The sequence below is a fragment of the Mytilus californianus genome, unplaced genomic scaffold (assembly GCF_021869535.1).
Source record: "Mytilus californianus isolate M0D057914Y unplaced genomic scaffold, xbMytCali1.0.p SCAF_8, whole genome shotgun sequence".
In the NCBI taxonomy this organism is placed as follows: domain Eukaryota; kingdom Metazoa; phylum Mollusca; class Bivalvia; order Mytilida; family Mytilidae; genus Mytilus; species Mytilus californianus.
The window spans coordinates 13,868,851-13,881,143 of record NW_026262734.1 but is presented as its reverse complement, the minus strand read 5'-3'; the positions used below and the strand labels follow the sequence as shown (position 1 = coordinate 13,881,143).

The 12,293-nt window shown below is 31.6% G+C and overlaps 1 protein-coding gene across 3 annotated transcripts in view; it reads right to left on the bottom strand.

Annotated features, from left to right (window-relative positions):
• The window catches only part of LOC127711219 (cyclic nucleotide-gated channel rod photoreceptor subunit alpha-like), a 41,752-nt gene extending 34,938 nt beyond the window's left edge, over nucleotides 1–6,814 (bottom strand). Inside the window, exon 1 of one of the 3 annotated variants that reach the window (XM_052217190.1) lies at nucleotides 6,107–6,814. The gene's annotated coding sequence lies outside the window, so the exon portion shown is untranslated. Of the gene's footprint in view, nucleotides 1–3,631; nucleotides 3,836–6,106 lie in introns of those variants that run through there. The other 2 variants (XM_052217187.1, XM_052217188.1) reach the window with 2 other exon arrangements.
• Nucleotides 6,815–12,293: the final 5,479 nt, after the last annotated feature.

Sequence of the window (12,293 nt, the reverse complement as noted above, 5' to 3'; positions counted from 1 at the left end):
ATTAGGTTTCAATACTTAAGTATGAACGAAGGGGACAAAAATCTTAATTTTTTAGATGAAAACAATAGGTCTGTTTAGAAGTGGAAGGGGAGTTACCATTATTCTCTTTAGAGAAAGTAAACTAAGAGAAGGGAGTCCTGATAACTCGAGTAAAATAATTGGTCTTGAATATATTTTTTATATTTCTTAATTTTTTGTATGAAAACTGCAAATACACAGGTAGGTTCTTGAATGTAACCAACTCTCTTCAAATCATTTCATTATAATCTCAAGTTTTGTTGAAATGGGTTGGCTTAAAAATTTCAACACGAGTAGCATCGACATAGTGCCAATGCTATAAAAAAGGAGAACAGAACAGGCTTAATTATTCGGCGTGCATTCGTGTGATAGACGATCCTTTCATTTGCAATCTTTATGTTAAGTACAGAAGAACTTACCCGTCTAATGATAAAACATCCACTATCTTCACATTTAAATCGATAAAACTTAATATCAAGTAAACATGGTATTTCTTAAAGAAAACACACATAAAACAACTTTCGCCTATTTAGCAACACTGCACATCAAAGTCAAATTTACAAGCTGTCAGTTTAGGGTCATAAAAAACAAAAATCAATTTCTCGATCTGCTTTATATTTGTAAGTAATTGTTATATTGCCTGACATGATGGTAATATGTGGTAATATTCATTATAAATTAAGATCTTAGAAAAAAGGAGACGAGCTTTTTATTATGCACAATGACTGTCATAACATATTCTAGCGATCAACTTTAACATTGTCTGTTTTACCGTAACATTAAAATAAGATTTGCTTGTGTATATTTGATATCCTTATAATCGTAAATCACTTACACGTTTAACTATAAACATAATTATTAAAATAGTTTAAGATACAATCATATTTAGCGCTAATTGTCATACAATAATCACAGTCGTTTTTGAAAGCATTGTACACAAAAGTATAATTTAAGTTTCAGACACGTAGACATCTTCATATCGTAAGGTTGTGTGATCTCTACAAAATAACAAGGCAAAATGATTTTGGGTGAATTTATATAGAGTATTTTTCTTCATTTGACACTAAGGGTAAGATCTATATCAACACAATTGTAGTTTATGACTTTTTAAATGCTGTGATTGACAAATAATACACTTAGGTATTGAAAATCTTAACTCGTAAAAGAAAATATTATGTCCCCTGTGTAATTGGCTCCCGTTTTACGAGAATATGACGACAGTAATCTGTTAATCTAATTCATATTGATACTTTCTACAATATGTATGTGAGAGAAAAGTGAAAAAAAGGTCCATTGGGTAAAAGAAAAGAGTTTCGATAATACGTTAAGGTGATATATTTTTATAGTACAAAATGAAATTACTGTTATCAATAAAATCTCATTGCATGTTTAAATCTGTAATAACTGTTTTTCTCCATTGATTTTTCGAAGTATTAAACTTTATAACCGTTTAAATGATTCCCAGTTTGTCTTTCATTGCATGCAGAGAATTTGTTTTATTGGTTTGCCTTCTCTACGTACATGTACGTACCACATAATTGAAGAATGGCGCACTTCCAAAGGGAAATGTTCTTGCTGTCAAATTATAGAAGTTAAATGGAGCGATACAGTTTAAAAGGCTTATACACAGGCAATCTAACATGTTAATATTCATGCACTTGGTGGATAGTAGTCACGTTTGGAGCTATATAGAAATACGAAGATGTGGTATGAGTGCCAATGAGACAACTCTCCATCCAAGTCACAATGTGTAAAAGTAAACCATTATAAGTCAAAGTACGGCCTTCAACACGGAGCCTTGGCTCACACCGAACAGCAAGCTATAAAGGGCCCCAAAATGACTAGTGTAAAACTATTCAAACAGGAAAACCAACGGTCTAATCTATATAAAAACGAGAAACGAGAAACACGTATAAACCACATCAGCAAACGACAACCACTGAACATCAGTTTTCCTGACTTAGGACAGGTGCAAACAAATGAAGCTGGTTTAAACGTTTTAATAGGAGCCAACCTTCACCCTACCCGAAACAATAGTGTAACATCACAACATAGAAAGACACACTATAAAATATCAATTGAAATAGCTTAACTCAATCAAAAGACATATTAACAAAAACAAGTGAACATACACTGAACGAATAAATTTTATCAATGACACGATGTAAATACAAAATTAATAAAACAAGGGGGTTAGATGTAAAACAATATCAAAAAGACAACCATAACCTTGGACAAAATACCGCCAAATACAATAACGTACACAGGTAAATAAAAATAATTTTGGTGTAAGGTTGTAAGGTATACATCGAGTACGGAAATAATTTTTACAAGATAAATAATTTTGTTGTTCCTAGAACGAGAACAAAAGTTAAAAATTATTATCATACTAAACACCTATCAAAGGTGGTATATATTAAAAATAGTGAAACTAGATATAACACTGAATAAGTAAAATTAAATAACAAAAATACATTACAAATTGTATCAACAGGTCAAATTAACAGTCACGAAAGTACGCATCCCATGGATTTAGTGTTTTAACGTCATGGACAGTCAAAGAAGGCATGACTTGTGCAATGCCAAAATAAAAGTATCGACAGGCAGTGGGATAGTTAGTAGTTAACCTGTTAATAAATATAACTGTATAAAGTAATATATAGATAGAGTAATATCTATATAGAAAATGAACGTGGATGTGTATTTATACATCCCCAAAAAAAAAAAACGTTTGAAAAGAATACAAATTTAGTTATGTTTTAATTTGCTGATGACAAAATCGATGTTTGTGCCAATGTAAATTATATTCAAAGATCTAATTACAACTTTGGTAAGATTACCCTAACTAATAAGTTTGTTTAAAGGTTCGATGAGTTTACACGGATCACATAGTGATTTCCCCGCTTTAAGTACAATATTACCGTAAAATTTAGGATGTGAAATACCGTTTTCAATATATTGCATATAATTATTTTTATTATTATGTTCTACAGCAAATATTTATAGTATTTGTAAAGCATAGTCAGTTGATCAACTAAGAAATAAGAATTAGATATTGAACATGTATAAATTGATTGATTATTATATACATAACGTGGATTTGTAACTATTTCGTGCATATTTAGAACGAACAAGTAGAACTGTGATGTATTGCTCACAAATACTACCCCTACTTTAAGAATTCGTTGAAAAGAAAGTTTAGGCGTAATAAATCATAAACCATATTACACAGTAAAGCATATTCACGTAAAGCATAAGCACACATTTTAGGAAGCTCGTATTTGTAGTTCCCTTTATCTAGATAAATGCGACAAAATCTCAAACATGGCCTTTTGTGTTAGATTATAACTGATTACAGTACGCACTATAGACAATTGCTATTGTTTTTCAAGGACGGGACAGTAATTTACGAAGGGAAGAGGAGTAATTTTATAAAGGGGTATATAATGAACGGAAATATTTCTGGACGATTTTATACTAAAAATGATATGTTTACCAATCACACGATCCCTACGACCCCCTGAATCCACCAATGTTTTACAAGACAGACAGACAAGACAATACTAAATGCAAGTCTCTTCACTCTTACACACGCAGCTATTTTGGTACTTACATGTAGCTTGTACAGCTTTCTTTAAAGCGACCGGAAACTTAAAACTGTTTTCCCGATCTTAAATGGCTTTACTGTAAGCCGACGTGTCTTCAGATTTCTCTCTTTAAGTAGCTATTTATTTATTGTTCATATAATCCGTATGATCAGCAAAATGCTATAATATCATATTTTCTGTACTTTCTATAACGCACATCTATTATATATTTTGTTATCCAAAACTAATCTGTAAACCATCGTTAGAGTTACATTACAAACTATGGTCACATGTCTTTATTTCATTCATTTACCACAAATATAAATGTGTGTAACAATAATATTTCTACATCATTATGTAACCAGATATATACAATATTATAGACAGATACTAAGTAAGCTCATTTGATGGGCATATTATCTATTGAAATACAATACAGTTCTCTCATTGATTTTCAAACTTCTTTATTTCTTTTGTTTCACTTTTTTCTTATTTTAAGGAAAATATAACATCACGATTTAAAAATCAGCCAATTCACAAGAAGAGTGTTGGTGTGTAAGTACATATTTTATGTTCTGCTAGTACAATTATGGCATAAAACGTACAAAAAAATAGCTTCTCGAAAGGGTATTGGATGTATTAATTATATAGATTTTGGGCGACTAAAAACATTTTACGATTTCAATTCGTACTTCAACAAATCCTCCGATGAAATCTCGGGAGTCGCGTGCTGTCACGAGATTTAGCCTATGTACAAAGTCTTGAATGATAAGTTTGTGTAGTTATATAGGTAGGTACATAATATAGCGCTGTTTTCAAATCAATCTTTAATTAGCATTTTATTTTACATTAATAAACTCTGCATTTATCATATTCTTCTGTTTGATGTTTTCACTGCGGTTTGACATGCAAGCGCAGTTGTAAAATTTAATTAAATTTTCAAAAGTTCTAGTATTAATATAATTTGATGAAACAAAACCACTGTCTTGTTTATCGTATTTTGCTTTTAACTACTTTGTCTCGTTAACCGTGAAGCTAGACTTTTTAATCATTTATGACGTTTCTGTTTTGAAACACATTAATATACGAAACTCAAAAATGTAACATATAACAGTGCAAACTTAACAGGCTATGTTCTTATCATCAGTGTTGTACTGTTACACCGATGTCCCAGATTAGGGGGGTGGTGGAGTTGAACATCCTCAAACATGTCCCACCCAGCCACATTTTTGTATGTGCCTATTCAGTCAATTTGTCATTTCGGTGTTTTTATAGCTTGCAATGTGGTATGGGTTTTGCTCACTTTTGAAAGCCGAACGGTGACCTATAGTTACTAGCATCTACGTCATTTGATCTCTGCTGGGTATAGTTGTCTCATTGGCAATCATTTCACATCTCCTTTTTTATACAAAAACGGGTAATCACCCACGACTTATTTGTAATTTTGGTACAAATATAAATCAGCTAACGATAGCAATAACTTAAGAGGGACTGATTTAGATATAAAAACCTGCCACTCGTTATAATCTGTCTATCCCGATTCAAGAACCTTGTCCATGATTGTTTCTTCATTTATCGTAAAGTTGACTTGCTTTTTCATAATGACGCATAATGCCATTTTTTTAGTACATGTCGGTACGCGAACTTATCGATATTTGTCCGCCATTGCAGGTCATCACACAGAGCTTCCCGTAAAATGTTTACGTCACAAGAGAAAATTTTTGACGCCACAAAGGAAAAGTCCAGTTCAAGTGTTGCATATTCTCGGGTCGAGTGTCGCAGATTTCCAAATAGCGATAAGGTCTATGTAATCATTTTAACAATAACACAAAAAAAAGAAGATAAAAGAAGTAGAAATGCTGTACTACAGTTACTGAGTTTTTATTATTTAATAAACGATTAAATAGAAAACAATGTTACAGCTGCATTTCAAATTCATTTTAAAAATGGCGGCTTTTGTGCTGTTAAGCACGAGTTATTTTACTTCTTTTGCAACATGAAATTTATTTGCATATTCATTTTTTTCGAATAACCATTAATATCATGTGTATTGTTGCATTTTCACATTAATGTAAATAAAAATGAGTCTGTTTGTTTATGCTATTGATGTGAATAATTTAAAAGATACGTGTATTTTCCCTTATTATAATTCGATATGAATGTGTCCTCCAAAGTCTGGTTGAATATATATTGGGATTAATTGTCAGTGTCACAGAATTGGCGGTATAGCGAGTTTAAAACCTGCTTTAGTCTGTTTTTGTACAAATGTCTCCTTTTGCTTACAATTTTTCCATTTGAACTTACTTATTGTTTTCCCGTTTATAAATATTGTGAGAAAATATATTTAATCAACGAAGGTACTTCTTCAAAATATAAAGAAAAAATGAGATTTATTTTTTACATATTGTTACACTACTTTGAAATAAAATCGACTAAAAAAGAAGTTAAGAAATCTGTTTGATAACTAAAATCAAAAATAATAATTTAAACATATTTCCTACCTTAGATAAATATAATGATTATGGTTTGCTGTGAAGGTAAGAAGGTGTGAATAACGGCTCTCATGAATAATATGCGACACTGTAATCATTTCACAATCACATACTGACGATTAGTATGAATTCATAGCCAATACCGCACCAGGATCATTCTAGGTAGAGTTGTTGTTATTTGTTTCGTAAAACGTTAATAATACTATTGTCCGATCTTTATCATTTCCCTTTGACTGTCATACAACGTAACCATCACAAAAGGTTTCACTGACATAAAACTAACAATACAATTGTACTTGAAAAAACACAAATGCACATGTACAGATACACCAGGCGGTATCCGGCTATTGGTTGTACAAAATATCATATAACAATCAAATTATTTAATGGGTTTACAGTGACACAATGTGAAAATAAATCCGAATTGAAATATTGACTATAAATGTGGGGTAAAAGAGATATTTTAAATCTCATCGGTAATTCTCCCTCACTCGTTTATCATAACAGTAAAGAAAATGTTTGAATGGATGAGCATACTTGACAGGTGCATAGAAAACCCTTAAGGATTAAGATGTTGATTTAAATGATCAATTTCTGGTCAACCATGGTTAATATCCTGTAGAATGTAAACAAACATTATTACGGTATAAATAAATACTAAAACATTTTGATTAGAATTTCACTTCTCCATGGAATCCTCTAAAGATGAGAAAGCTTGCTGATTATTACATTGTACCTTAAGACATCTTTTGGTGACATGTGTGTGTGATGTCACATTTCTTTTAATGTCCGAATAAAAAATCAATTTGCAATCTGATGAATAGTATACATCTGGTATACAGGAAGATTGGAATATTTGATTGTATTAAACTACGTATTGCCGAATAATGAATTTAAATAAGCCACTGTCCTGATAAAAGTACTGGATTAACATAAAAGTCAACAATATATGGAATTTCTAGAATAAAAGTGATATGAGGCAATTGTTGATTAGACATAACAATTAAAACAAAAACTCATTCAAAGATTATACAGATATAGATCAGAGAAATGTATGGAATCAACCAAACACACACACTATTGAATTTTGGTTATACCATTGGTTAAGGACCACTGGTGATGATCTGATTAAGACACTGTTTTGGAAACAGTGTAATAAAACAGATTTGTTAAAGAATATAATGAAATAGAATATACTTTATTCAAAATTAATGGGCCTAGAAGGGGCAACATGAGGTTAATACACTAAACAATTAAACAAGTACAGATGAACAATACCGAGGGAAAGAATTACTTGATTGATAGAATGTAAATAAGAAAAGAAAAGAAAAAAAAAAACTTCTTTTATGAATATTTATAAGAATGAATAATTTGCCTTGTCCATGTTGTAAAAGTCTTGATCTGTAACATTCAAACAAAGTCATACACATATTACATATTTTAGGTAAGGATTCATAACAAATAATGTATTAGGCAAATGATCTAATAAAAATTGCACACAATATAAAATAATTTTGTCCTCATTGTTTGATATATAGAAGAACATTCCTCCTCATTTAATTTAACACGCGTTTTTGTTTGCTTTTACTTATAAGATGTAAAAACTTGCTTTCACTCATTGTTGTAGTGTCAATTTAATAAAAAATGTGATTAATTTTTTTTTTTTGACATTTACATCAACTACTATTTTCTCTAGATATGTATTTTATATATTTTCACATCTTCCAGTTTGGTTAATAAGTTATATGACGTTATTCTTGCAAAATGCTTTTCTATAATGAAAGTTTTTAATCACATTAAGATAATTCTCTGGACCAATATTTCTGTTTACCGATAAGTAAGTATCTGATTGACTTGACTTGAGTGTTTCACCATAATTATGTTTTCAATCTCTTAAGTATTTTTAGCGTTATGCGATGCATACAAAAAAGTCTTGAAAACTATGAATGATTATTCTAACTATAATAACCAGTTAATTTCGTGATAAACGATACAGTACAGTTTTTATGATAATGCTAACTATACTGGTATGGCTTGTTTAAAATATTGTAAGTGTTTCTTTTACAGGCCGATATAGATCCAGGATTTTTGAAATGGGGGCGTAAGTCCCTAAAACGGATTACATACCACTGAGCGAAGCGAGACGAACATTGTTTCTACGGTTTTATTCTAAATCGAGAAAAACAGGATATAATTGTCTTTGGGGCGATCGAATTTGAGGGAGGGGTACCCTCTACCCCCCCCCCCCCCCCATTGAATCCGCAACTGTTTTATGATGCAGATATCATATGTTAGATGTTAGATCAAACATTAGAAAATAATCAAATTTGAATTCCTTGCCATTATGTTGGTTGCAATATCTGTCCGAACTATTCGATTTTGAACTCACTAAAAGTATACTTTTCTCAGTGATACCTTCCTTTCCATGATTCCCGTTTCCTTATCATCGCTTTAGGATAAGATTTTCTTAACTTCAATGTGTGTAATACATTGATAATAATCTCAATTTATATGGACGCACTTCTATTTCTGAAAAGAACAACACATTACTCGGTTGACCGCAGTTGCTGTGAACTACAACAATCGCACTTTTCTTCCTTAATTAGATTGACAACGACGCTGACTCGGCGACGAACTTAATTTCCTCCGCTCAATGTGCATGTTTAAAAGTATAAGCGATTGAAAAGTAAAATCACAAAAATACCGAACTCCGAGGCAAATTCAAAACGAAAAGTCCCTAATTAAATGGCAAAATCAAAAGCCCAAACACACCAAACGAATGGATAACAACTTTGACAGTCAAATTCCTGACTTGGTACAGGCATTTTCTTATGTAGAAAATGGTGGATTAAACCTGGTTTTATAGCTTGCTAAACCTCTCACTTGTATGACAGTCGCATAAAATTCCATTATATTGACAACGATGTGTGAACAAAACAAACAGACATAATAGGTAAAAATGTCAAAATAGGAGTACAACAGTCAACATTGTGTTATAATCTTAATCACTAAAAAAACAAACAAATATTTAACAAAGAAACACAAAAAGGCATATAGACAAAGCACACAAACAAAAATGAAAGACAAGAATACATAAATTTACCATAGCACAATAACACAATGACGGGATGTATAAGTACCGAGACACATCAAATTGATATCACCAAAAATAGACCAAATGGTAAAAGTAATATACAAAAAGACAAATAAAAGAATACTATAACACGTTATTAAGATGATAAACAACGTCAGTACCCAGAATCTATACTTCAAGACCATCGTGTATTATTTGTGAAGTTGATACGGAATATTTATCAACAAGGTCTTGGTACCTTCCGATGAACTTTTTTTAGAAAAAGGACGAGACGTTCTTTGACATACCCCTGGTTCATCAACTTTCTGCTCAGACACTGGTGACGTTTTACAAAGTCTGAGTAGCAGCTGCAAGCTCTTGAATACCGAATAAGTTGGAATTAAAAAGTATATCCCATATGCAGGTGAATTTTGTATATGGCTACTAAGGTGAGGGAAGTTGATAATCTCAAAATTAAAATCGTCTCGTTATAGATTCTGGTACTGAGATGACCGAGGAAGCCGTGTCTGTTGTTTCTTTAATTTCTAGTTCTGGGGGATATGTTAATGGAACCTAATCAGAAAAGTTTGGATTGTTAACGGAAAGAACGTCATCAATATATCTGAATGTGAAATTAAATGACTAGGCTTCTTTGATCTTCTTGTTTTTGACAAGTGTCTGAAGGAACTCAATTGTTTCATATTTTTTCATGTTGGGGTCTTTTATAGCCGACTATACAGTATGGGGTTTCTCATTGTTGAAGGCCGTACGGTTGCCTATAATTGCTTACTATAAATGTGGGGTAAAAAGAGATATCTAAATCTCATCGTTAATTCTCCCTCACTCGTTTTGTCATAACAGTAAAGAAAATGTTTGAATGGATGAGCATACTTAACAGGTGCATAGAAAACCCTTAAGGATTAAGATGTTGATTTAAATGATCGATTTCTGGTGAACCACTTCATTTGAACTTTGGTGGATAGTTGTCTCATTGGCAATCATACCACATCTCCTTATTTTGATAATGTTGAATATGTTAGTCGTGTTTATACTGAGGTATATGGTGAATGAAACCAGAATATAAGGTTTAACGTCACAAGTATGAGAAACATGTCTTGTTGACGGGAAATTTAAAAGAATTATTTATTAGAGGAAAATCCTTGATTGTTTTGCAAGTTTTGTTTCTGCAATCCTTTCTATTCTATCGAATTACATGTGTCTGTTCCTTAATATACAATGTATAGTAATAAGGCATAACACATGATACTTTTTTCTTTATGCTGTTAAAAGTTCATCTCGACTGACGTTGTTTTAAGCAAATACGGAAAGAGGCAAAGTTACATTGCCAGAGGGATTTGTAAACGTAGTACAAAATTAACCAAAATGAGTACTCGTCAAAATGTTTATATAATGGTCAATCATTGCAACTGCCGAAGTATGTGTAGTAAGGATTGACCAATTGGTGGATGATTCGATTTTGAAATAACAGCATGTAGTGGTATTCGGCATTTTACAAAGTTTAGTTCACTACTTGCTCCTTCGGATACTCTCTGCTTTCTGAAAACTTCATAATAACTTGTGTTTATATAACCTCTTCTCTTTAAGGTTTTTTTTTTCAGGAGACTCAGTCATTATTTGGTTAATTCTGTGGTGGCCAGTAGTCATCACTTCTGTGACGTTAATTATCATTGATATGGTCATAATTATAAATTAACTGTTTATAAAACTTTGAATTTTTCGAAATACTTAGGATTTTCTACCCCAGGAATAGATTACCATAGCTGTATTTGGCAAAACCTTTATACTTTATTTGGCTATTTTAATTTTTTTTATTCGAGCGTCTCTGATGAGTCTTTTGTAGACGAAACGCGCGTCTGGCGTACAAAATTTGAGTCCTGGTATCTATGATGAGTTTATTTGGAACATATTTACACGACTGAATGCTTGATTGAAAGGAATGTATTTAATCCATTGAAAAGGACGACAGATTTTTAGAGATAGGTATGTGTGGGTATAAATATGCTTAGAGTACATGCCTATCGATATGATGCCAATCATTAGAGAGCTGGAAGTATCAAGGAAGGTACTTTAGGTTTTCTATATTTCATAGGTAACTTGACACAGGGATGTATGTCAGTAGCTTTGGTGATAAACTTGTCCAAACCCAATGTCACTTGGATCCCATTTCAGGCCTTAATCATCAAATATCTAAACCAGGAATTCAAAGCAGTTTTACGATAAAATATTCAATGATAGATTTGTCTTATTAACACATAATTGTGTTTTTATAAGATAAGACAAATTTGGTACCTACTCCCCTACTTATATCCAGTTTGGATATTACATGTTTATCCCGAATGGTCTAATCGTATTCATAGAACCAACACTGCAAAATAAGACGTGTAGCAATATAAAAATACTGTTTATAACAAAATGTACGAATGGGTTTTAGTTTAAACATATATTTTCGTTAAATATAAGAAAAATTAATGAGACACAAGCATATCATACTTATGAAGTATTCTGCATACAAATAGGGTTTTAATGACTATCAATGATAAAGCAACAAGTTCAAATACTAGTAGTCCAAGTTTTATATCGGTATGAAGAACTATCAGTTGAACTAATTTGTGTTAATAGATCTTTGTGTGACTTTTAGAATAGCGTGATCACTCGATTTGTTTCTGAATTATGTTTCTTTGTTTCCACGTCTATTTCAATCGGTTATAAATGGGCGATTTGCATACCACAACTTTTTTCCGGACATTTGATCCTAATTAAGTTATTCTTACATTTTGATTTGTATTTATATTTATCAGAAATGTTGCAGAGTTGTCATTGAAAATTGAACTAAGATTTTGAAAATGAAATTTCAAATGAATAATGTGTATATACTTTCCTCCTGAAACTTGAAAATAGTAACTACATAAACGGTACCAATTTTTCTACATCAGATCCTAATAAAGACATTGAAGAGCTGGTAGTTTTGTTAACTAATTATCTTAGTTACATGTAATGTTGAAACCAGGACACTGCAATATAATATGATTATTATTCGGGCTTCACATCGGATATGTGTTTATATTCTGTGCAGTGTCCTATATAAAACACTGACTGGGAATT